Source organism: Marmota marmota, unplaced genomic scaffold (genome assembly GCF_001458135.2).
Source record: "Marmota marmota marmota unplaced genomic scaffold, marMar, whole genome shotgun sequence".
NCBI classification, from domain to species: Eukaryota; Metazoa; Chordata; class Mammalia; order Rodentia; family Sciuridae; genus Marmota; species Marmota marmota.
The window spans coordinates 61,889,533-61,915,079 of NW_025999842.1; the positions used below are offsets into that span (position 1 = coordinate 61,889,533).

At 35.9% G+C, this 25,547-nt stretch overlaps 2 long non-coding RNA genes across 4 annotated transcripts in view; one reads left to right on the plus strand and one right to left on the minus strand.

Moving 5' to 3' along the window:
- The window catches only part of LOC125615498, a 263,521-nt gene that overhangs the window by 60,500 nt on the left and 177,474 nt on the right, over positions 1 to 25,547 (minus strand). The window lies entirely within an intron of this gene.
- On the plus strand, positions 1,736 to 23,790 carry LOC125615508. Its single transcript, XR_007346122.1, has 4 exons — positions 1,736 to 2,477; positions 16,832 to 16,879; positions 20,878 to 21,069; positions 22,971 to 23,790. It is a non-coding gene; the product is annotated as an uncharacterized LOC125615508 (long non-coding RNA).

A 25,547-nucleotide genomic window follows, 5' to 3' on the forward strand; every position in this document is an offset into this window, starting at 1 on the left:
GAAATATTGTAGTAATTGTTATTTTGCCCATGAATGACCATAGGTTTGTTGGAGATAGAGCATTCATATCTCTCTACTGACACTTTCTAGGACTATACCAAATTGCTCTCACAATCAGTAATAATTATTGGTAATATTTCTATCACTACAACTTATTGCTAAGATTTGGACCTGTAATGTCCTCCAAAGCTCATGAGATAAACAGTGCATCAATGTTCAGAGGTAAAATGATTAGCTCCTGAAAGCTCTGACTTCATTAGTATATTAATTCATGTAATGGAATAATAGTTTGAATGGAGTATTGAGAGGTAGAAATTGTAGGCAGGTGTGCATGGTAGGAGGAAGTAGGTCTTCGGGGTATGGCCTTAAGGAGTATATCACTCCCTGGCCTCTTACTGTCTCTCTCTCTTTCTTTCTCCCTCTCTGTTTATCTATCTCTATCTCTATCTCTGTCTCTATCTTTGTCTCTCCCTTGCCTGGCTGCTATGAGTTGAGTAGCTATCCAAGTCCTTCTGTCACGATGTTTTGATGTTTTTGACTTGGAGCTGGATGACCATGAACTAAATCCTCTGAAATCATGAGCTAAGACAATTCTTTTCTCCTCTAGGTTTGTCCTTGTCAGGTATTTTGGTCACAGTGACAAAAAGCTGACTAACACACTTCTCATGTAGGCTAAAATCTGGGCTTTAATGAAAACTGGGTTTGCTAAGCTTTAAGGAAAGCATTACCAAGACATAGAAATGGGCCTTGTAGGCTCTGAATACCTTAGTGATACTAGTCTAGGGAATTCATAGTAAAACTCAAATTTTAAAGTGAATTTACACCAATATCCTATATTATACAATTCATTTTCTTTTTTTGTGGTGCTGGGGATTGAACCCAGGGCCTCATGCATGCAAGGCAGGCACTCTACCAACTGAGCTATAGTCCCAGCCCTATATTATACAATTCAGAACCCTAGAATTCATATGGAACTGGGAATCTTAAGGCCTACACTCAGATCTTTCTTTTCAAGTCTTGGAAGCACAGGTAAAATTTATTATTTGATGTCTCTGAATTCCTGTTACTTCATCTGTACAACAGAGAAAATAATGGTTCTGCCATCAACACACTGAAATATTGTAAAGATCAAATGATCTAAGGTTTATAAAAATGTTTTGAGAAACTGTGAAATTATATTTTTATAGAAATTGTTAGTTTGGGTAAAATGTTTCAGGAAGTATAAAATGCTATATTAATATAATATAAAGTATTCATTTTGCTATTAGAACTCAATATTTTACCTATAACTTTATAATCCCACTTAGGATTATTTAATATACTACTATTGTTCATTACAAAGAATCTACAAGATTGAGAGGAGAGGCAAAGCAATATAAAGACAAGAATACAAGGGTGGGCACAGCTGAACTCGAATTCCACTTACAAAATTTATTGGCCACATTTCTTTTCTATACCTGTTCTTTCATATGTAAAGCATATACATCAATATTAACCTAAATGAAGGAACTAGTATAAACAAAGCACTTAGTCCCAGATGCTTAGTACATAGAGTCAATTTATGAATATTATTCCTGGTACTAAATTATAATAGACTTTGTTTTCTCCAAAAACCAGTTATGAATATCTATATGGCTTGAGGATTATACCAAATTCTACTAGTTTTGTAGTCTTCTTATTTTTCTTCTTTCCTCATCTTCTTCTAAGAGCAAAGAATTTGCAACTGCTGCGCGTTTATCATGAAAATTTACTGGATGCATGATTAATAAGATAGCATGACTTATTCTCTATACTAGAGGTTCTATCCCAACAAGACATCTGAACAGGAAGTCTGTTTTGAAAGATGAAGCCAGGGGAGGATCACATGTGGTTGGTTGGATACATAAGCTTATCACAGTGATTCTTTTCAAGGTTATAGCCTCCCTTTTGAATTTCACATTTTCTTTTTCTTGAAGTGAGTATTTTGAAAACATTATCCCACCTGTAGGAATCTAGTAATTGGGAACGTGAAGTCCTATCTGTGAAACAAAATACTGCTATAGAGAATCTGATTTACCACTGTGACTTTAATTCATTTTTAATAAAGAATTTCATGGCTCATCAAGGACTGAGCTAGTCTATCGTGTCTTTTTATTCATTTCAGAAAGTGCTGTGCTGTTATTGCATGTGTGCTTTTGAAAAAATCAACACAGTTTAATGGGAAGGAGAATGACACTCTGTTCTCTTTCCCCGCCTTCCCTCCAAGTTCACTGACTGTGTCCTAAAAGTCCCTAACAATTTTACCAGTTCCTTCCTGCAGCCCATACTAATGAGTGTCATAGCTTAGCAACAATCATCATTTCACATTAAATTTACAGTTAAGCTAATGTGGTGGAATGATCTCCATGTCAGAATCTCTTAATTTCTTTTTCTTTCCTTCACACAACTGCAGACCAGAACCAAATGCTCAAAGATCCTTCTTATATAACTAAAGGGAGGTGAGTGTTTTCCTGTTTCTCTTTCTCTCTCCCCCTTATTTTCTGTCTCTCATTATATTTATAGAACCAGTTTTAATTATAATTTACTAGTGTGGTGGGAGCATATCAGTGATTCTCCAGATGGCTCAACAGACCCATGAGAGTAGATTTCTTTTCACATTTGATCTTAGAATAGCCAATATGCTCCCAGGAAGAACTGATTAAGCAGTTGAACTGTCTATTTGTAATTAGTTTCCTTTTATTTGCCTCCGATGATGAATACTAATATTCCTTAATATTATCTGTCTCCTACACATTTTGGTATGTTTTCTCCTTTTAGAATTTTCTGTACATTTAATCTGTGGATCAGTAGGAGGGAAACTTCTAATTAAAAAATAACTGTTTTACTAAAAGAACTTTTCTTCCAGAATGCTACAGCTTCTGAAATGAAGGTTTTGAACTTCATATTGAATAGTGCCAGATATTTATTCTAAAAGCATTTCTAAGCAAGGGAAAAGTGTGCCTACATATAAAAGAAAGATGAAGTAAAGAATGGAAATGTGTTTCGCATGTTCTTCTATAACCTTTAATCACATTCTCTGCCAAACTGTTTAGAATTAAGTTATATAAGACCAGTTTGGTTGCTAACAATTACTTGTTCAATCAATGCAAGTTCTACTTTTCTCTAATTCTAAAATAATATAAATTAAGTTATTCAAAGTGATTCTGAGAACTGTAAATAAACTAGTCATGAGGAAATATCATTGTAAGTGATAATTTATATCTAAAATAATTTGTAAGTGATAATTTGTAACTATATATAATTTCTATATCTATCCAAATATGGTATAAACATTTAATTTATATCTGTATGATATATATATATATATATATATATATATATATAGACATGTGTGAGCCTTTATATAATATAAAAAGCAAAAGAAGCAATATATGAGAAAGAAGTCTCATTCCATTGGGTTCTTTATTCTAAAACCAATTAAATACTATAACATAATGTTCATGGCAAGTGACATATTCTTTCTCAGCTTGTTTGAACTGCCAAAACATTTTCATTGGCCAAATTGGGACTAAGAAATTAGAACTACTATTAAAATCCAAACAAAATTTAAGAATCTTAGAATGATTATATTCACAAATAATGAAATATAAAAGTTTTAGCTTTCACTGCCTATTCTGAAAATTCATTTTTTAAACTTATTTATTCACTTGACATGGTTCTGTGCACAGTCATTGGGAATGGGAGATGGGTAGGAAGGAGAAAACTAGAGGTTGTTAAGAAGATTTCAGCAATTTGCCATTTATGATGATTACCTTGGTTCTCTGCAATATAGGAAGAGGTTCACAATTAACATAGATGGGAGATGGATACAGACAGCTTTGTTTGTTAAACTTTGGAATATGGATTTTGTCCCTTACCTAGAGATAAAGAGGAAAACTGATCAATTTGAAAAGGTATCATGTGTTAACAGATTTCCTTAAATATTTACAATGCAGCAATGTGAAGGGTGTCACCATAGACATGTATGCATTACAGTACCATTGCCATGAAAAGATAAGAAGAACATCAACCAAACCTGAACCCAAGATGTAGGAAGATAATGTATAGGACCTTACTTACTATTAGACATTCAATTTGAAATAAATATCTAAGTCTAGGGTTACTCCTAACTTTTTCACATGAACAGCTTGATAAATTTTTAAAATGAGCAATGCAGAAGGTGAGGTATGCTTGTGGAGGATAATGTAAGTTTTGGACATGCAAAATGTCTGAGACATTGCACTGATAGAAGTTGAGAAATATAAGTCTCAAGCCCAGAAAAGAGAGGCTTGAGCTGAACGAAATGATTTGTTTGTCATGTTTGGAAGTCATCATCATAGGTGCTTGTGGAAACCCAGAAAGTAATGAACTTGCTCCGAGAAAGCATGTTAAGAGAAAAAGACCCAATATTAGAGCCCTGGAGAACACACTCAAGTTGTCATTTGAAGAAAAGAAATTAGCAAAGGAGAATTTTATATAGGAGGACTATCAGGGGAGAGTCATGATTCAAAAAGGATGGTAAAAAAAGCAATTTCAAAATTAAATAAGATGAGTTCTGAATGATAACATTGTCTTTAGCCATAATTATGTCATTGGTAAACATTGCCAGAGAAAATTAGTAGGGTAGATTGCAGAGGCTATGACCAGTTAAATTTAATATGCATTAATTTTATCAATGGACCATGTCATCAATTCCAAAAAATTGCATGGAAATAACTTATTCCAAAGAATAAGTTTGTTTAAAATGAAAAATGCACATGTGCTACACATAAAATTGATATAGAAATTATATTACCCAAAAGAAAATCTCTTCAAGTTAAGAAAATTTTATTATAATAATTGTATTTTGGGAAAATGAGCCCCTAATTTTTGTTCTTATATAAAGCAACTGATACTGAATTAGCCATCACTCATTTACAGCTAGAAAGTTGGACAAAACATATAATATTTTCAGACACTAGACAATACTCAGCATGGGCACTGATTTCTGAAGGAAGGAAAACAAAAATATGAGCTTTATGATTCTAAAACTTTCTGTTAAAGGAAGAGGCAAGAGGAGGAAACCAAGCAAAGCACAGAAATCTCACTAATCAGAGCTTGGAATGGTTGAAGTGTTTGAAATAGCAGGACTGAGTAAGGGAGAAAAGGGAATACACATACACAAACCTCCAAAAATCCAAACAGGACTGTATTTGGGTATTTGGTGAAATAGAGTTGTTCATGGCTATAGGCACTTCACAAGCTTAAGGTAACTACAAGGAACTACCAATTCAGCAACATTGGAGCCAGAGTACATTCTAATTACAACCAGCCAGAGTGTAGAGACCTTTATGCATCCTCTGCATATTCAATAGAGATCACAGAAAATCCATGACTAGGGGAGGGGCCTAACCACCCTGGAGAATAAAAGAATTCCTAAACAAACTCTAATTAAATTTAAAAACAAATCCTGAAAATATCAAGCTGGTCACCAAGTAAGTTGCTTTCTGACATCAATCAATCAATCAATCAATCAAAACAAAACAAAACAAAAAAGACAACATTATTGAGAGGAAAACAATAAAACCTAAGAGTCACTGGTTATGATTTGGATATGAGGTGTCCCTCTAAAGTTCACTATCAGATTGTGAGAGCTATAACCTAATCATTGTATTAATTCATTTAGTGGATTAGTAATTTGAAAGAACTACAGACCTGGGGTAACTGTAGTCAGAGAGGATGTGGAGGAAGCCTTTGGGATTTGGCACTCTGTTCTTTCTCCAATTTCCAGTTTCCATGAACTGAGCAGCTATCCTCCACCACACCCTTCCACCATGATATTATGCATTACCTCAGTCCCAGAGCAATGGAGTTGGCTGACCATGGACTGAAACTCTGAACCTGTCACCCCCAAATAAACTCTTCTTCTTCTAAGTTGTTCTTGTCAGTGTTTTGGTCAGAGTGACACAAAATTAGTACTGAGAAGTGGGTCTTTGCTGTGACTACTCTGACCATGTGGTTCAGAAGCCTTTGGAACTGGTTTTCAGGAGGTGTTTAGTAAAAATTTTGAGCTGCAAAGTAGAAAAGGCTTACAATGTTGTAAACAGAGCTTAATGGGTGATTCTGGTTTGAGCTCAGAAGACCAAAATATCAATAGAAATTGGACAGTGCTCAGAAAGCTTTAGAAGAAATTGTAGACTCTTTTGGGAATTGAACAAGAAGCCATTCATGTCACATCCAGGCAAAGAACTTGTCTACATTTTGCACATATCCTGAGACTTTGTATGAGGCTTAATTTAAAGGTGATGGACTCATAAATCAAATGATGTAAATTTCAACTTAGCATACAATTAGTTGGATTAGTTGGCAAGGGTTTTGCTGGAAACATTTAGCCAGATTTATTGTGGGAATCAGAAAAGAAAGCAGAAGAGAAGGATCTGAAAAAGTAGCAGTTTGGCTAGAAAAGCACATGTAAAACTGGGGCCAAGAAAGATGTGGTTGCTGAAGAGATTACAGTCACTAAAGAGAAGCTAAGTATTTTGCACAGAGACAATAGGAAAGATGCCTTGAGGACACCCTGGTCAGCTTTTCAGGTACTCAGCAGTCACTGAAACCATGGTCAAGATGGCCTGGCTACAGCTTGAGATGGTGGCAGACCTTGACATCATCCATGTAGTACTGGTTCTTCAGGAATGCAGGATGCTAGAGTTAGGGAGTTCTAGGGGCTTCTACTAATATTTCAAGAGAAAGACTAGGGTATCAGACAGAATGTAATAGGCTCAGAATTCCTATGGGTTATTTCTGAAAGAGCAATACATAAAGTTGTGAGAAGGAAGCCAAAGCTGCAGTGTAGATGCCCAGGGTTAAGAGATGCATGTAGCATGGAACATCCTTTAAGGAAAATTGCTGGATGTGGACAGAAACAGCCTAAGAGAGAAACCATATAGCTGCAACCAGCAAGGCCATTGGGGCAGAGCTGCCCAAGCCCTTTGGAGCTCATATCTTATCTTACTGCCATGTGCCCCAGATGCCAGAAATGGAGCTACATGATATGTTTGCCAGCTGAATTTTGGTCTTATTTCGGTTCCATCCCTTTTTTGTATTCCCCAATTTTTCTCCTTTAGAATGGGAATGTTTATCACCTGCTATTATAGGTTGAAAATATGTATCATGCTTTTGATGTTTACATGAGCTCACAATCAGGAGTTTTCCTTGAGTCTCAAATGAGACTTTGGACTTGGACTTTTGGGCAATACTAGAACAGTTAAGACTCTGGAGACTCCTGAGGATGAACTAAATGCATTTTGAGTTGTGAGAAAGACAAGAGCTTTTGAGGATCTGGGGTGAAATGTTATGGTTTGGTTATTAGGTATCCCCCAAAAGCTCATATTTAAATTATCAGAACTATAACATAATCAGAGGATTAATTCATTAGCTGGATTAATTATTTGAAAGAACTACTAACTAAGAGATAAGTGAGGTTAGTTGGGATCATGGTCGGAGAAATAGGTCACAGAGATATGCCTTTGGGGTTTATATTTTGTCTTGGGCACCTTGCTCTTCCATATTTATTCTCATTCATTCTCTCTCTCTCTCTCTCTCTCTCTCTCCCCTCCCCCTCCCTCCCTCTCTTCTCTCCTGGTTTCCATGAATCTAGCAGCTTTCTTCTGCTATGATGTCCTGTCCCTCTCAGACCCACAGCAATAGAGTCAGTTGACCATGGACTGATCCTCTGAAATCATTAGCCCAAAATAAACTTTTCCTCTGGAAATTGTTTTTGTCAGGTATTTAGCCCACAGAAATAAAAAGCTGACTAACACAGTCAATAATGATGTACTGAAAATGTTCAGCTTACAATAAAAATTTACTAAACACACAAAGTAATGGGAAATATGATCCATAACTGTAAAAAATTAAAAGATATAAACCCAGAAATTACTGAGAGGATGAATCAGCAGATGAAATTTTTAGTAGTTATAGGCTAAAAAACACTTATCTGAATTGCTTGGAACATGAAGTATTTCAGATTCCAAAGTTGTTGTGATTTGAGGATATTTGTGTAGAGTTTACAAGTGGAACATCACTAATTTGAAAATCCAGAATCCAAAATGCTCTGAAATCTGAAACAATGATGCTAAAAAGTTTTGGATTTCAGAGATTTCCAGATTTTCAGATTAATAATGTTTACTCACATGTTCAAGGACTTTAAATAAATAACTTAAAAGTGAGAAGATAAAATGAACCTACAAAAAATTTCTAATGCTAAAAAATGCAATTCATTAAATGAAAAAATTAATCCATAAGTTTTAAAGTAGATTAGATGGTAGAGAATTTAAAGGCAGAAAATACTCAAAGCAGAAACAAACATACAATATAGATTTATAGAATAAATTCAATCTTTTAGGTGGAATGGACAAAGCCCTTGAAAAACACTAATCATCAAAACTGAAAAAAAGAAAAAAAGCAAATCTAAACATCTGTGGATCCATTAATGAAATTTAATCTTTAATTTAAAACCCCCCTCACACACAAATCAGGTCCAGATTTCACAAAATTGAATCAAATATTTAAAGAAAACAGAGTCAAAGAACACTGTTCAATAGTTACAAGATGGTGAAAATCATTCTAACCAGAATTTACATGAGTTCATGAGGGAGGAAACTCTTTAGGAAATTATAGACCTATCAAGAATCTGAGGGTTAACTTTGTATTTAAAGTATTTCAATAAAAGGATATAGTAATTCTAAATTGAGGAATGACATGGACTGACAGAAATCAAGGAATTTTTATATTATGGAAAAGTGAGTACAATTGGACCATAGCATAAGAATCATTTCAGAGACTTTTTGAATTTGGTTTAGACTTAAGAAAATAGATGACTTTTAACCAGTCATAGAACACCTTCACTTCCAAATGAGGATGTTTGTATTTTATTCCAAAAACAGTTGGAAGAGTCAATGAAAGTTTTTGAGCATGGGAATAGCACAATGAAATAAAAATTTTAGAATCTTGATGTGATAAATGGTAAAATCGAGATGTGAAATTCTAAGTGGTGTGTGTGTGTGTGTGTGTTGTATGCATGTATCATAGGAATTAGAGTTAACATAAATATGTTCCCTTGTGATTTCTCTGCCCCACATAATTTATGATAATGGAATACTGGATTAGGAAAACATTGATTTGAATTTTCAGTAGAGTAGGTCTTATAGTTACATGGGGTCAGTTATATGCCAGGCACCTTTCTTACCACATTACATGTATTAAATAAATTAATCATCAAGACAATCATAGAAAGCAATGCTTCTTATCTGACCCATTTTATATATGAGGAAACTCACTTTAGGTATGAAGCACAGGGAAGGAAAATAACTTGCCCAAGGTGACACAACTAGAAATTATCTGAGGCAATTTGGGTCCAGAGCTAGCTCCATAATATGATGACATTTAATAAAGAAAGAGAATTTCCTGGCTCTGAAAGAACCACATTATTCAGGTACAATGTCTGATAAAGATTCTAGTGATTATATTTTAAGGCAAATATTAGCATATATAAGTGTTATATATATATTGTATATTTCAAATCATTTCCTATAACATCTTGGCATGAATTGTTTTTCTGGATTAACTAGTTACTATTTGCCATTTACTGATAACTTGGCTAGGAGGGTTGGATCAATGAATAACTAACATTTTGGGGAGGATAAATGTTGAATGATCAAAAGCATGGAAAATCTTCCAGAAGGTTAGGGCTATATACAGGCTGGTACAGAGGAGCACATGAAGCCAGAGAAGTGCATTTGATGTTTAATCTTGGGCAGAAGGAGGCATAACAAACTCAAGAGTCAAAGGTTTAAAGGACCTTCCAGAAGATATTTTTAGTCTGGGAAGGTAGGCATCCATGTCATACCATCTACTATTGTGAGATATGTGTTCCACTAGAGATGTGCGCACAGCTCAGAGAAAGTTAGGGGAAATGCTGACTGACTTTCCCAGGGCTACAAGAAGTGAGAGAAAAGACATGTCTGAAGAGGCAGCTCCTAAAGAAAGGGCAGAAGATCACCAGGTAGAACAGGAATTATAGCAGATCCTTACTGAAATGTTTTGATTTCTGGAACATTGAAAAGCTCATTAAAAGGACAGAATGCTTTAGATATTTTAAATAAGGGATAGAAAATTTTACTATTTAAAATAATTTATTTTAAGATGAGACAGTATAATGGAATTTTCAAAATTGCTAATAACAGAATATTTTCTATCTCAAGTTTCAATGGATAACAAACCAACCAGAAGACAGAAAGTATCATGAAAATTAGGGAAGTGGGAGTGGGGGAGGGTAGCATTTAATGGGTTCCTATTATATCATAGTTTTCTGCTTATCTCCTTTCACTGAATTTTCAAAACAAACCTGCCAGGTACTATGCCCCTTTCAGTGAGAAAATAAAAGTCTAGAGAAGTATCTTCCACCAATAAGTGCACACCCAGTCTCCAAATCCAGACAGATCCATCTGATTCTCAAACTCATTCTCATTTTTAGGATACCATTTGTTTCATGCATCCTGACCTGTGCATTCTAAACTACTCAGGAAATACAGATATGAGAGTTCCATCAAGGCCTAAAAATGCCTCTTGACATAATGTACAGCAAACTGTTTCTCAGGGTTGGCTAAAGGAACTTTTGGGGGAAAGATCAGAGGAATTACCAAAGGTCCCTTCCTCCTCCTACATTCTCCTTTTCATGGGGCAAGGTGTTTCTTTTCTTGCCATGTGTCTTAGAGTTCTAGACATCTGTCAGGGGTCAGGAGGACCACAGTGGACAAAGGAAAGGGTCAACTATGACTTGACTATACATAACAAGGCTTTAAAAGAAAGGAAAAACAATCAAATACCTACTGTTGGAAGCCGTGTATGAATTATGGGTTTGTTTGAGCCATTGTAAGACAGGGAACCTACTTTTCTGGGAACTTCTGGGTGAAATTCCCTTGTTCGAGAAAGCCCAGACCATGCTAGTGCCCTGCCTTAGCTCATAGCACTAGGTTTAAAAGCAGCCACCCAGAGATGGGTGTAACCTGCCAACCCCAAACAACTTTTTTCCCCATTTTTATCCTGTATTCCTCAAGAAGCTCCTCACTCAACCCCTTTGCTGTGTTTCACTCAATCCCTTTGATATATTTCACTATAAATATAGCATTCAAGGGCTTTTCCCTGTCAGGTCCCTTCCACTCATCAAGCCCCTGCTTTAAATATGTATAATTCTTGTCTTTTATGTTTATTTCTTAATATTTCCTAGTCTTTATTTCCAGCTGGCCCACACCTCCAACAGTTACCTACTCCCTCCCCAGGCAGGTCATGAGCAAGAACCTACCAACAGGTCCTACCTCACAACACTGCCACATTGAGGAATTAAGTTTCCAACACATGACCTTAGGGGTACATACTCAAAACCCAGGTGGAATATCCATGATGAGGAGAAAGGGTACATTCAGTCGTAAACAGAGATCAAAATATGTTAAATGTCAAGGAAGTTCATGAGAAAGATGCCAACTCCCTGGTTGAGGGTGAACTGTTGTTACTTTTTCTCTAGACTCTTTTAACTCTCCTTTCTCCAGTACTCCTTTCACTACCTTCATATCTGCCATGAAACCTTCAACATCTTCCTTAAATTAATGGAATGGTACTTGTCTCTCAGGCAGATATTCATTATGCTCTCAATGGCCTGACATCCCTTTCAAACCTAGTCTTCTATTCTGAATATAAGACCCCTCCACCATATGAAAATGGTATGTTCCATTCTTAAATATATTCTGTTCTTTCTCATCTTCTGATCCATGTGTTAATTCTGCCCAAATTACCCTTTTCATTATATTTTGCTTTCTTGCCTTCTCTAAACTTTTATACTCTATGAAGTACATAAGAATTATCACATAAATACTGCATTGAATTTATGTCTCTATGTCTTATCTCCTTTGTGTTTATAAATTCTAGAAGGCCAGTGAAATATCTGTATAAACAACATTCCAAAATGCAATTACTTGTATGCAATAGGTAGTCAACATATAACTGGTGGATAAAGATAATAAAAGGAATAAGACTGTATTGACTAAGGAGATCTGAAAGTATCATTTGCCAGCATGTAGTTCAATGCTTTCATTTTAGAGAGGAGGAAACTGAATTCCAAAGAAGTTAACAATCTTGATTTACATAATAACTAGTTGAGACAGAGCCAGGAATAAGAGCAACAACTAACACAATTTGACTGTCTGCCCTGTACCAGGCACAGCTCGAAGACAATTTATTTGCCCTTTCAACAATCCTATGAAGGAGCTCATTAAAAAAAAAAAAAGTTACACAGAATGAATAATTCACACCCAGGGACATAGCTTTGTAAATAGCAGAATAAAAGATTTAAGCATACTCAGTCTGATGCCAGAGTACCCATTCTTAATCATGACTATATTCAGTTAGACCTTCTATTAGCTAGTCAACATGTAAGATAATGTGATCTCCAATTTGTTAGCTTAGTGGTTTCATTCATATTTGTAAATAAGGAGACATAAAGATATTAGCTAACCACAAATTCTTGCTATAAAAGAAAAAACATGGAAAAATCATGTATACATAGGCAATCACTTATATCACTAATAAATCTTAAAAATGAGGTTGGTCCAAGCCAACAAATGATTATACTGGATAAATAAAGTGTAGATCCTTCTTAAATTTGCTTTTTAGTCTTCTTCACAGCAGGTAAGTAAAAGCTCTACCCCTATGGTAAGACATGGCTACTCTGAGTCCACCATCTCTTTGATTTTTATTATCATATGCTTGAAAGAAAAAAAATATATTATGCAATACTGATAGTACACATGCAGGTCTTGGGGTTTAGATGGTGGTTATTGTTAGTTAAGATGATAACAATATTTCAATTCCAAATTCTCCATAAGATTATTTTCTAGAGCTTCAGAAACTAAAGCCTGTCTTAAGGAAGAGATTTTGAATTGCTTTATGCTTAGCCTTCCCTACTAATTAAATTCTAGTTTATAATTTATTACAGTGTTCCTTTTTCTCATTCACTGTGTTTCTGTGTGAGTTATCTCAAGAGTAGAATTTTGAAATTTTCTCAAGGAACCGTAAACACTGGCTTTCCTGTTAATTATAAGAGGAAGTGAAAAAGCAATTAAGCAGTATTTCAATCTTTTCCAAAGTTGCATATTTGCAATTAAAATCCATAGTCTCCAAGTTCAACCTATGCAGACTCCTGCTCATTGGGAGCATACTCTTGTCGCCTATGGATAGCAGAATCTGCTTCCTCAGTACAGCCAATAGAGTCTCCCAAAATACAGATCTGCTGCTTCTAGCCCTTCTCTCATTGACCAACCTCTGACTATGGCTTACACCTTCTTCTCTTTGGCATTTCTTCGCCTCCAGTCTCTTTTCTCACCACTTCAGTTTCTAGCAGAATATCTGCCACCTTACTGTAATATTGGTCACTGAAAATCTAAGAAACAAATCTAATGCTTCTTTGAAACCATCTACCAAACACTTAAGTACAGTTAATGTGTACCAATTAAATATTCTTTTTTTTTTTTTTTTTACAAATTAAATGCTCCTTAATTTTTCTGATTCTGGGGGTTTGTCAGTAATTATGACCTAATATATTCATGTCTTTTACAAAACCTGGCAAAACTGGATATAGTATTTTTATATGGTCTATTCTATCCAGAGAATGGTGAACTTTCATTTTCTAGGCACATATCTGCAAGACAACATTTCATAAGCCTTTTCTCATCCACTTCTACTCGTATATTGCATTGGCCACCTGAAATCCTAAGTTGACTTTCATTAAATTCAAATTCTCACAACCTACACTTTGTATTTAATGTTTCAAACATAGACATGGTCATTTATATTCATTTATGTTGAATTGAATCTCATTAATTTTTGACTCATCATTTCAAGCTGTTGAAAATATTCATCTTTCAGAATGCTATGTTTGTATAACTCAAAATTAGATAAATGCGCTGTCTTTGTCTTCATTCAAGCTATTGACAACAAGGTTGAAAAGGACAGAGTCAAATATTTCATTTTAGGGCAGCTGCCATATCTCTAATAATCAAAGTCCTATTTCTCCATCTCATTCTTCAAGACATTTAGAGACATTAACAAATATGCTGTCATCGAGAGTATCAAAATAATAATATACATTCTTGATAAATCCATTTCAGTTCTTTGTGATCTGAAAAGCAGCCTCATAATCCTTGTGGGAAGTATATTAAGCACTGAGCTCATTATTCATGGTCCCTGAATTGATCTTTTTTCTTATTTGGAATACTTAGAAAAAGAGAATTCTTACACTTTCCACAAGTTTTTGAAAATATATAACAATTCAACAATTGTATTAGAAATTTCTTCATTATTAGATAAATATGCTGCATCCACTTCCTAACCTATACTGTCATCTGATTTTTCCTTAAAACAGTGACTTTACCCTTGTTAATGTGAACATCATTCCCCAGATAGAGAAAAGAAAAATAAAACGGGAATTTGATATATCAAATATGGACCAGTTTTAATTCAATTTATTCCATGTTTTACAAAATTATACTAAATAAGAATTGAAGAATGCTCAAAATTATTGTGCAAAAAATTATTTTTTCTGATAGTCCCCTCCTGCTGGGAGCCATTAGCCAAGTAGGTATGACAATTTCCTTGCCAGCGCACCCCATGTTAATTGTGGTAGTGCTGACATATCTTTGCTGATGGTGTCACCAGTGATGCAATTTTTCTTTCCTTGCCAGCGCACCCCATGTTAATTGTGGTAGTGCTGACATATCTTTGCTGATGGTGTCACCAGTGATGCAATTTTTCTTTCCTTGCCAGCGCACCCCATGTTAATTGTGGTAGTGCTGACATATCTTTGCTGATGGTGTCACCAGTGATGCAATTTTTCTTTCCTTGCCAGCGCACCCCATGTTAATTGTGGTAGTGCTGACATATCTTTGCTGATGGTGTCACCAGTGATGCAATTTTTCTTTCCTTGCCAGCGCACCCCATGTTAATTGTGGTAGTGCTGACATATCTTTGCTGATGGTGTCACCAGTGATGCAATTTTTCCCAAGGAGCCGTCAATTGGCTTGGTGTTGTGGCATTTCTGTATTCTCCTCCCTTCTGCTAGTGATGGTCTAAAATTTGGGGGCCAATGGCTGTATGCTGGACCGGTAGTCAGTGACGGGTATGATCCAATTGCAGTGGTATCAACCTAAGACAGGAGGCTGACGCCTAAAGGTCAGTTTTCCGATGACGGGTAAGAACCATATGTTGAATTGGACAACCTACCAGGCACGGTCCTTAAGCCACATTGCTTGTTGTTTAATTAATCATAAGGGGGGAGATGCTGGGAGCCATTAGCCAAGTAGGTATGACAATTTCCTTGCCAGCGTACCCCATGTTGCTGACATTTTGCAGTGACATTGAATGTAGGTGACCTTGCTCAAGGACCAGGGTGGATTAGGGTGTTCCCGGTTTAACATAATCGGGTTTAGGGCGTTCCCAGTTTAGGTTCCAGGTTTAAGGTTTAAGATTATTGCTCCTGGGAATAGGGCGTATCCTGCTGCCTGAGTTCCCTTGAGTTCTCAAGGGATTTAGACAGTATATTTGGGAGATAGAAGCCCAGTGGAGGTGGATTTGGGCAGAGAACGTGGATTTCCCCAGAACGTGTTTGTATACGGCTGGTGTGAGTTCGGGAATAAAGAGTTGCTGTTTGAATCTACAAGCTGTGTGGTGGCTCGTGATTGTGTGCCCAGCCAGACTGTGGCATTTGTGCCCAGCCAGACTGTGGCACCCTCCTGTAGAATTTCAGAAAGTTACACCATGTTTTCTATCTGCCCCAAGCATTAAAGAAATCCCAATCACATTCCATGTGCACTTCTAAATGTATGATTGAATTAATCCCTTAGTTTCTGGTGGTCAGTGGCGCTCCTTTGTCATAGCAATTCCTTCTTTGGTACACTTCTTTCTCCTCTATTCCTCCTATCCATGTTGCCACAGGCCCAGCGTGCCATCTCTAAGTCCTCTGCTCCCTACCATGAGCTATGGGCACACTATCCAGGTCATATTTTTTCCTCCTCCTCATATGGGCTACTCCAACATTCCCCCTGCTCCCTTGCTGTGTCTCCTTAACTATAAAGCTATTACTTCCTCCTTTCTGCCAGGTTCTAACACAAATTCCTGAGGATGAGGATGAGGATTAATTTGAGCAGTATATTCAAATGGTATATTCCCAACTCACCCTCACTGTTAACCGAGACCCACTGTATTTTAGTACTTTCTTGGCTCTAAGTTAAACTCTCTTTTAAATTAGAATGAGTTCCTTTTCTACAGGAAACTCCTATTTCTCATTAAAGGAACATTTCTCCTACAGTTAAACAAGACCTCTGCCTTTTCTCTGGGCATGTCTGTTCAGGGAATGTCCACAACACAATCGAAAGTTGTAGAACATTTTAGATGTTTGGAATTTAACACTCTTACAAAGGAAACACATGAACTCTGTTATGCTTTATGTAAGAGGCATCCCCCCAAAGTTTATGTGTAAGATAATGCAAGAACATTTCAGAGATAAAATGATTAGATTATGAGTTGTAACCTAATCAGTGGATTAATCCACTAGTAGGAATTAACTGGGTGGTCTGTAGGCAGGTAAGGTGTGGGTAGAAGAAGTAGGTCACTGGGGCGTGTGCCTTTGGAGTTTACATTTTGTCCCTGGTGAGCAGAGCTCTCTCTGCTTCTGGATTGCTATGTCCTGAGGTGATTTCCTCTAATATGATGTTCTGTCTCACCCTAGACCCAGAGCTATGGAGTTGGTCATATTTGGACTGAGAACTCTGAAACGGTGAGTGCCAAATAAACTTTTCCTCCTCTAAAATTGTTCTCATCAGGTCTTCTATCACAGTGATGAAATAACTGACTAAAATATACACAAAGTCCAGCCAAGTCTTATTATTTAGAGTTGTGCTCTATAAAGTCTCCATGAACACTGAATTAATAAACACTGAATCATTGCTCCTAGAGAAAATACAGGGCTAGTTTCATGGAAGCCTCTGGTCACAACATTTTCATCAACCAATCAATATATAATCTTGTTTTTTGTGCAAGTCTCCAAGGACATCTTATTTAATACATATTACTGCTTTGTTAATGTTGAACTCACAGCCAGAAGCACTATAATTCAAGTCTAAGCTTTTGTATTTTTTTTCAGAAGACATATGACAAGTTTCTTGCATTTAGGGTCACCAGACAGTACTTCAGCACAATGCTTAGGGGCCATTTTAAACTGCAAAATCACCAAGAAAGAGCGTAAACATTTAAAAAGTGGCATTAAATATACAATAAAGAGAATAGTTATTTGCAGTGTGAAAAAATGAAATAATAAGATAAAATGTCACCTTGGTCAACATCATCTGGGAACATGCATCTCAGTGATTCAAATTTTTCAGCGTTCTGTAATTTTCCACAAAGATACCAGAGTACTGATTTGGGAATTAACAAAACTTAGTGGTTAAACAATCTTGTGAATCCTCAACTGTCAGGATTGGCAAATGAATTATGGGTTTTTGAACTGCCCAAAGACAGCGGGGATGCCTCCTTTGGAAATTTTTCCATGCAAAGGCACCAACTGAAAACTGCCCAGTTGTATTGGTGACACCCTGTTCAAAGAGAAATTCCTTGATAGACAAGGAGTTTTATTAGTTCACAACCTTGGGTTCAAACATATACTTCCTGGAGGAAGAGAATTATGAGCACAAGCTATTAAGTTCTCATTGGGCTACTTTTACCCTCAGCATTCCTTTTTGTTTGTCTTGAAGAAGCTCTCTCACAACAAATCCTTCTGATGTTTAAGCCTACATAATAAAGGTGCTGAGCTTGCTAGTAGTCAGTCTTTCCTCCCCCAGAGGCAGGCTGAACCAGAAAAAAAAACCCAGCTTTTTCTCTACTTTCGTGTCTGTCTTTTTCTTAATCCCCTTATTGATCAGTTCATGTAGCTCTTAATAAACTGTTGTGCAGGATTTGAAACTGAATAGTGAGGATTGGCTCTCTATATACATGAATGTTGACTGCCAAATGTGTACCTCACTTGTGTAAGGCTCTTGATCAACATGCATCTGGGAGAAGTGGATTTCCTACCAGACCACTTGTCCCCTTACCTCTCTCCCTCTCACTTCACAATAGACCCTACATCTCTTTCCAGTTGGTACACAGCAACCTTGGTTGGAACACTCTACTCTCCTAATACTAAGTGCTTGTTCTCTGTACTGTTTTCCTTCCTTTCACGTTTTAGCTATTAACTTTGCTTATCTCATTTTGGAACTATTATTTTACTTAAAGTCTAAGTTTTGTTCTGTTTTAGTTTCATTTTTTTAGAACAATTTTTCTTTGTTATTTAAAAAAATTTACATGTTATACACCCACATAATAAATATTTGAAAATTAATAAAAGAATATTTATTAAATCTTAAATCTCTCCCCTTATGCTGTCCCTAATCACCCAGTTCCTCACCTTTTCCATTGTGACAATGAATTCTACCCAATTGTTAGGTATCTTTCCAGAGATATTTAATCACGTACAAGTGCAACAATTTGACATAAACAGTAGTCCCCTCTCAATATATTGTCATGCATCCATCTTTTCTTAGTTATCTATGTATCTCAGAAATAGTTCATATCAATAGATATAATCTGCCAGATTTTATGTAACCATTTCCCTAGTATTATATTGTGGAAGCAATTGATATATTGTATGCAACTTTAAGGAATTTATCTTTGATCCTTTTATATTTGTGTCATGAACATAATCATCTCTTGCCCCTAGAGAAGACTTGGACAGTGCCCTTGACTTTATGTATATGCCAATGGTCACTCAAGTCTCAAGTGATGTTCAAGGTATATGCTGTTGCTTGGGTCTTCATACTACGGTTAGGTCCTGCATGATTTTGGCAGCCACCTGTTTTGCATTCCAGGCAGAAGTGATGCTGGTTCCACTTCTGCCACTCTTCCTCTCTCTGAGTCTTACAGGAGGATAACACAGAATATTTCTTTTTTTTTTTTTTTAATGGAGAATTTTCTGAGTTCCCCAGAGAAGCAATTGTTTAAAAACCCTGTATTTCCCATGACATAAGCAGATGGGAGTTCTGAGCACAGCTTCTGGGCAACAGCTTCCACCTCCTTCCTTGCCTGCCTTCCAGTTTCCCTTTACACCTCCAGGTGGTCATATGGAACAGTATCCAGGGCCTATGCAGAGACACTACATTGGTTTCCTATTGCTAATATAATAGCATACCATAAACTTAGTGGCTTAAAACAATGGTAGATTTCTGAAGGTCAGAAATCTAAAATGGGTCTCATTGGACTAAAATGCAGTCAGTAGGACTATGTTCTTTTGGGGGACTTTAGGGAAGAATCCATTTTCTTGACTTTGCCAGCTTCTGGATGCCTGTACATTTCTGATTCATGGTTTATTCCATCTTCAAAGCCACCAATGGCCAGTTGAGTCTTTTTCATGCCAAATCACTCAAATTCTCTCTTGCCATCCTTATTCCCTCAAAAGGATTCTGGTGATATCACAGAACCCATAGTTTAGAATAATTTCTCTGCCTCAGTGTTAGTTGATTTACAACTTTACAGCTTTAAATTTAATTTCTTTTCCCATGTAATTTAATATATTCATAGATTCTAGGAATTGGGATATTGCCATCTTTTGGAGGCCATTATTCTGTTGATATGCCCACTCTACAGAGGGTGAAATACTCATGCCTTGCTTGCTTGGACAAATGGGTTGTCATTCATCCTTATGCAGCCACTTTAATGAACAGGCACAAGGTACTTGAGCTATCTCTGACAATACCCAATGCCAAGTTCTCTAAAACACTTGACTTTAAGGAACACATTTATCAGTGATCCTTTCCACTGTATCCAACTTGGAGTGCCACTACATCTTTCCTTGTCTTTCTTGGTAATAATGCTACTATAGACATCTCTCCAATCTTATAATCCTTACAATCCTTTACTGAATCTAAGGGTTCCAAGAGTAATAAAATCACTTCTATAACATTTTATTTGTAAACCATGCACATGAAGATTTGTCTTATGGTTCTTTTAGTATATGAAATTCACTTTATTGTCACCCTAGTAAAAATTTTATTTTTAATATCCTTGTTACATGATATTTTCAATTGTTTGGTATTATAAATTATTCTGCATTGAATGTTCTTGGATATACATCATTGTGTACATATTCGAGATGTTAGATTATTCTAAGAAGTGGATTTAATTGATGGCAAAAGGTTGCCCTTTTTACTTTTGATGGATGTTGCCAAATTTATGTCTATACGGGTTTATGCTCCTGTATAAAGATGTATACCCCAAATTATGTTCCCAGAAGCCAAAAAATTAAGGGAGAATATTTCCCACACCATCACTAACAGGATATGATATCTAACTATGGACCTTTACCTATTAAACTGATGGTAAAATATACCATGGGATATCTCATTCTCTGAGTGGATTTGGGCATTTTATAATTATGAACTATGTGAAGTTATATGTGTTTCTATATGTTTCAAACATTCTGGGAATTTTTAACTGACTTTTAAGAATTTAAGTAGCATGAAGCCAAAGTGTAGTTGAAACTGATTTTGAGAATTCTTTCCAAAAGAAAGAATCAGGAAAGGGAAATGTCAAGCACGAGGAGTCAATAATTAGAGCGACCAAGCCCCAAACCTCACGTATATGTTCTAATTCTTCAAAATTTTGCTTTGAGCATTAATAGGTTGACAATAATCATGAAAGTCTTCTTTAGACTAATAACATTTCTTTTTTTTATCTGTCTCTTAGGAAGGGTTACAGAAGCATTGACTCTACTACACGGAGTGCAGAGAAAGTTTTTCTTTGATTGAAGTCTTCTGAAGTTAGTGCTCTGCCCTCCTAATATTTTAACTTCAATCAGTTCCCCTCAAAAGCAATACTTATCCACTGTACCTGTCAAAAAAAACTGTGATGGATATGATAAAGATTTTTTATTAAATGGTAAGGAGGACTCTAGCTTTCCAGAATATAACCATTCTATGGAGAAATTTGATTTGTCAAGGTTATTTTTATCTTAGCATAATGAAGTTCCTTTAGGAAAACTTGTATGTAGGATTTTACAAATAAGTTGTAAAGGATAAAAACTAAATTTGGGCTCAATTTTATCAAGGCAGAGTCAATAGTATATGATCATAAATGAATAATCATTCACATGTGAAGAACTTCCTTCTTACATGTGTTCAATTAGATTTTACTATATTTAAATGTAGGGATGGGTGGAAACAGATGACCAAACTATTCAGACTTACTTTCACTTTACAAACAATACAAAATAATGTTGATACCTACATACAAACTTCTAATTTTTTTTTATATTGGATAAAATGACTGCAATATTCTTGGTAGTTTAGCTGAACATGGAAAGTCAGTGCCCTTAAAGGCAGGGTTTTACACAATCCAAGTTCTATATTGGGATATTGCCAATATATCCCAATATAATTTATTTCCAACAACAATCTTCCTTGAACTTCCAAAAGAAAAAGAAATACTCCTTCCATTTCTTTCTATGAAAAATTTAGGGCTAGAAAATAAGAGTGCTGACTTGGGGTATTCTAATCTCTTTTTAGAAAATCCCTGGTTCTGAGAAATCCAAATAAATATAAGTTTCTGATACTATTTAGTGGTAATTGAAAGCTGGATTAAAAACATCCCAAGGATAGAATAGTTTTTTAAATTTTTTTTAAAATTGTAGATGGACACATACTTTTTTTTAAAAGAGAGAGAGAGAGAGAGAGAGAGAGAGAGAGAGAGAGAATTTTTTAATATTTATTTTTCAGTTTTCGGTGGACACAACATCTTTATTTTATTTTATGTGGTGCTGAGGATCAAACCCAGCACCCCGAGGATGCCAGGCGAGCGTGTTACCGCTTGAGCCACATCCCCAGCCCAAGACACAGTATCTTTATTTTTATTTGTTTATTTTTTATGTGGTGCTGGGGACCGAACCCAGGACTTCATGCATGTGAGGCAAGCACTCTACCAATGAGCCACAACCCCAGCCCAGGATAAAATAATTCACTATTTGTTTGACCAAAAGCTCAATTGTTTTCAAGATTCTTCTCCACCAGAACCACCATTTTGTTCAGATGATCTTGCTAATCCTGCCCTCCTACTGGGTTAGTCCTTCCTCCAAAGTAGTACAGGCAGCCCTCACTTTGCATGGTAAGTGCAAGGCCATAAAAATGCAAACTAAAACTGTAAAGAGAGATTTTAATAACTGCTGAGAGCCATGGCCGAGTCTGTATGGCCCCTGGCATTTTGCCAACAGTATTGATTGACAGGCGAGGCATTACTATCCGCCTCTGCCGCAACTTTTGAGTTCTCGCACTATTTTGGAGTTCTCCTGGGGATTTCCGGGGATTCCCCGAGAGTTCCCATTGGTTGGGGAAGTGCAGGAGGAGGGATTTCCGGGAGAGATATTTCCGGCTGGGGGTTCCTGGACAAGCCTCCTGGCGTTTGGGAGGATTCCCGAGGAGCTGTGTGAAGTGTTTTCCCGCAGTTTAAAAATAAAGTTTGTTCCTGCTTCAGTGGCTCGTGATTTGTGCCCAGCCAGACTGCGGCAAATAACTGAGAGGAAAAGTTATGATTTTTCCATTATCTTTAGAAATTTTTGCCAAAACTTAAAATATCTCTTACTATAATCTATAGATACATAGGAAAATGTAAAAAAAAAAAAGTGAAACTAATATTTATTTAGTACATTATAAATATACTGAAACTAAATTTTGGTACTTTGGTATATAATTTTATAATGATATATACCAATTTGAAATTGTCTTGATGTTAAAATATTAGCTTCATTGAGAATTAAATTTATTTCTTTGCACTTTCATCAAAAACAGTTTGAACGATGTTTGCCGTCTCCATCTCCTCAATGTATGACTTAAAGCACATGGACTGCCTTGTTTCTGCTTTGGGGAATTGTCATTCTGCTTTCCAGTTTTGATCATCTTCAAACATTTCATCCTTTGTACTTTCAATGTCATGAAATACCTCTGAGAGTTCTTTTAAAGTGAAGATGTCACTTCCTCTAGGACAGCTTTATTCCTTTTGTCACAACCTCTTTATGTTAGTAAGTTCACCTTCAGGAAGGTTCTCTGTCTGCATGTCTATAATCACTCAGATGGAACCAGTGCCAATACACCTACAGTCTGCTATGTCCTCAAGAGTTCCACTGGTGTTCATTCAATCTGCTGTCTTTATTGCATTTTCATCTGTGTTGGCCAGTTGATTTTTCCCTTGTGTAAAATGCAGAACGGGTCTGTCAATGGGAGACCCATTTCCCTGCAAAAAATGTCCACCCCTCCAACCACTAATCTAAAAGGAAACACAACTACATTTTGCTGTGAGTGTGAACTGAAAGCAGATGTGCTAACAAATTTTGGAAGAAGTCACATAATTGGTCAGTGATCACAATGCATGTCTTATATTTGCATAATGAATGTGTAATAAAAAGCTAATAAGGAGTTTGTACTGTGTAATAATTCAGGTGTTAACTGAAATTTGAAGCATGTTGTTGGAAAACTGTCTTAACTAAACCATGGTCAATGAAATTCATACATGTAAGAACTATGTAAATCAAGCACTGACTTGATAAAAACAGAAATTATGTATTTATTTATTCATAAGGACTGGTTTTTTGGAAACAAATGGCTCAATGGCTCCTCTTTCTAGATTTAGTTTAAAAAATAAGACATAAAACTAGAAAAATACTAGAATCTGAGGAAAGATCATTCCCATATACATCTTTGTATATTACTTTATCAAACCATTTATATAGTATTTACTGGGCCATGAATTTTTCTAAGAGCTTAAAAACATCATCTAATTAAATCATCTTGACAATGAGGTAGCTACTATTATTTTTCCCTCTTAAAGATGAAGAACTAAGAATAGAGAAGATAAGTGACTTGCATACACAGCTTGTAAGTGGGAGAGCAAGATTCAAAACCAGGAAGTGTAGGTTTGGATAACGTGCTTTCAACCACTGCACAATACTGTCTTGTGTTGCTAATTGGCCTGTGTTGTTAATTCTGCAAAGTAACACATTGCCAGGTTATTGATCCTGCTAGTAGAGTGAAGTCTATCTCATTTATTGTTGTTGTTTATGACCATAGATTTAAAATTCAATACATAAAGCTGGGAGTATCTACCACAAAGATTACTAAGGCTCCACAGAGCTTAAGAGAAAAGTTATTCCTTTATTTCAGAGAAGTCATAAAGCAAAGGGAATGTTTTGAAGGAAAGGGACTGCAGTTACTAACATCTCTTAAATTTTCAAGCAAATGGTTCAGAAGCTTAGAAGACTGGGGCTCTGAGCATGAAGCTCTTCATGAATGTGGGGGGCATAGAAAGTAGAAATCAAAAAATCAGCCAAATATTTACCCCATTTCCACCCATCTTTACAAAAGTCTCTTTAAAGAAATATTCAATTCAATTCTACAGAAATTTAAATGGGATAAACTTGATTTTTCCCTGCAAAAGCTGTCCATCCCTCCAACCACTAATCTAAAAACTATAAAAATACATTTATTGACCCTGACAAATATATTAGGAGGAACTATACTCGTTAATAAAAAACAACTGACAGAGCACTAATACTTCAAAAATATCCCATTTCTCTTTAAAAAAAAAAGTTTGTTTGTAGAATACTAGTAATCAAATAATTTGATTTGAATCATTGGAATTGTAGTTAAAGATTACACTTGTTGTTTATTTTAAAATCTTCTTGTGTTTCATTGCCATTTCCTGAATGTCATCTTGATGCCTAGCAACTGCCAAACCTCCCACTTTCAGTGCTATTCCTTTTTTCTTTGTTAAGCAAATAGAAAGAAAATGTCAAAAAGGTCTATAGGCTGTTACTAGAAATAAATTATTTCATAAAACAATATGGTGACCTAGAATATGCCATTCATGAAGGTAAGGTCTCAGAGAAGAGCACAGGGACTAAAGTGCAAAGATAGATTTGCATCCCAGGCAGGTGAATCAACCCATGTGGGTACCGGCTTCCACTAAGAAGCAATAGTTGAGCTAATAATCTCTACATTCATTTTGGTTGAAAATTTGAATAATACTAAAAATAATGAAAATAATCTTTTACTATGATCCCTAACACTTGTGCTCCATTTGATTAGTTAGTCTTCAATGTTGGTTCTCCTTTTCTTTTTTTCCTGATATTACGCAAAAACATTTGGAAACCAAGATTTGTGCATGTTCTAAGGATGTTCTTTATCAACTATTGGAACTGGACTCAGAAAGTAGAAGAAAAGATTCCAAGAGAAGTAGACCTGCTCCTGTGCTCCTCTCGGCGACCTTATCTTCACATATGGCATTGTCTAGGTCATTCATTTTGTTTTTGAAGTAATTTATTTTGAGGCCACCCAAAACAAAACAAAACCCTGCAGTCCCCATTAGATCAT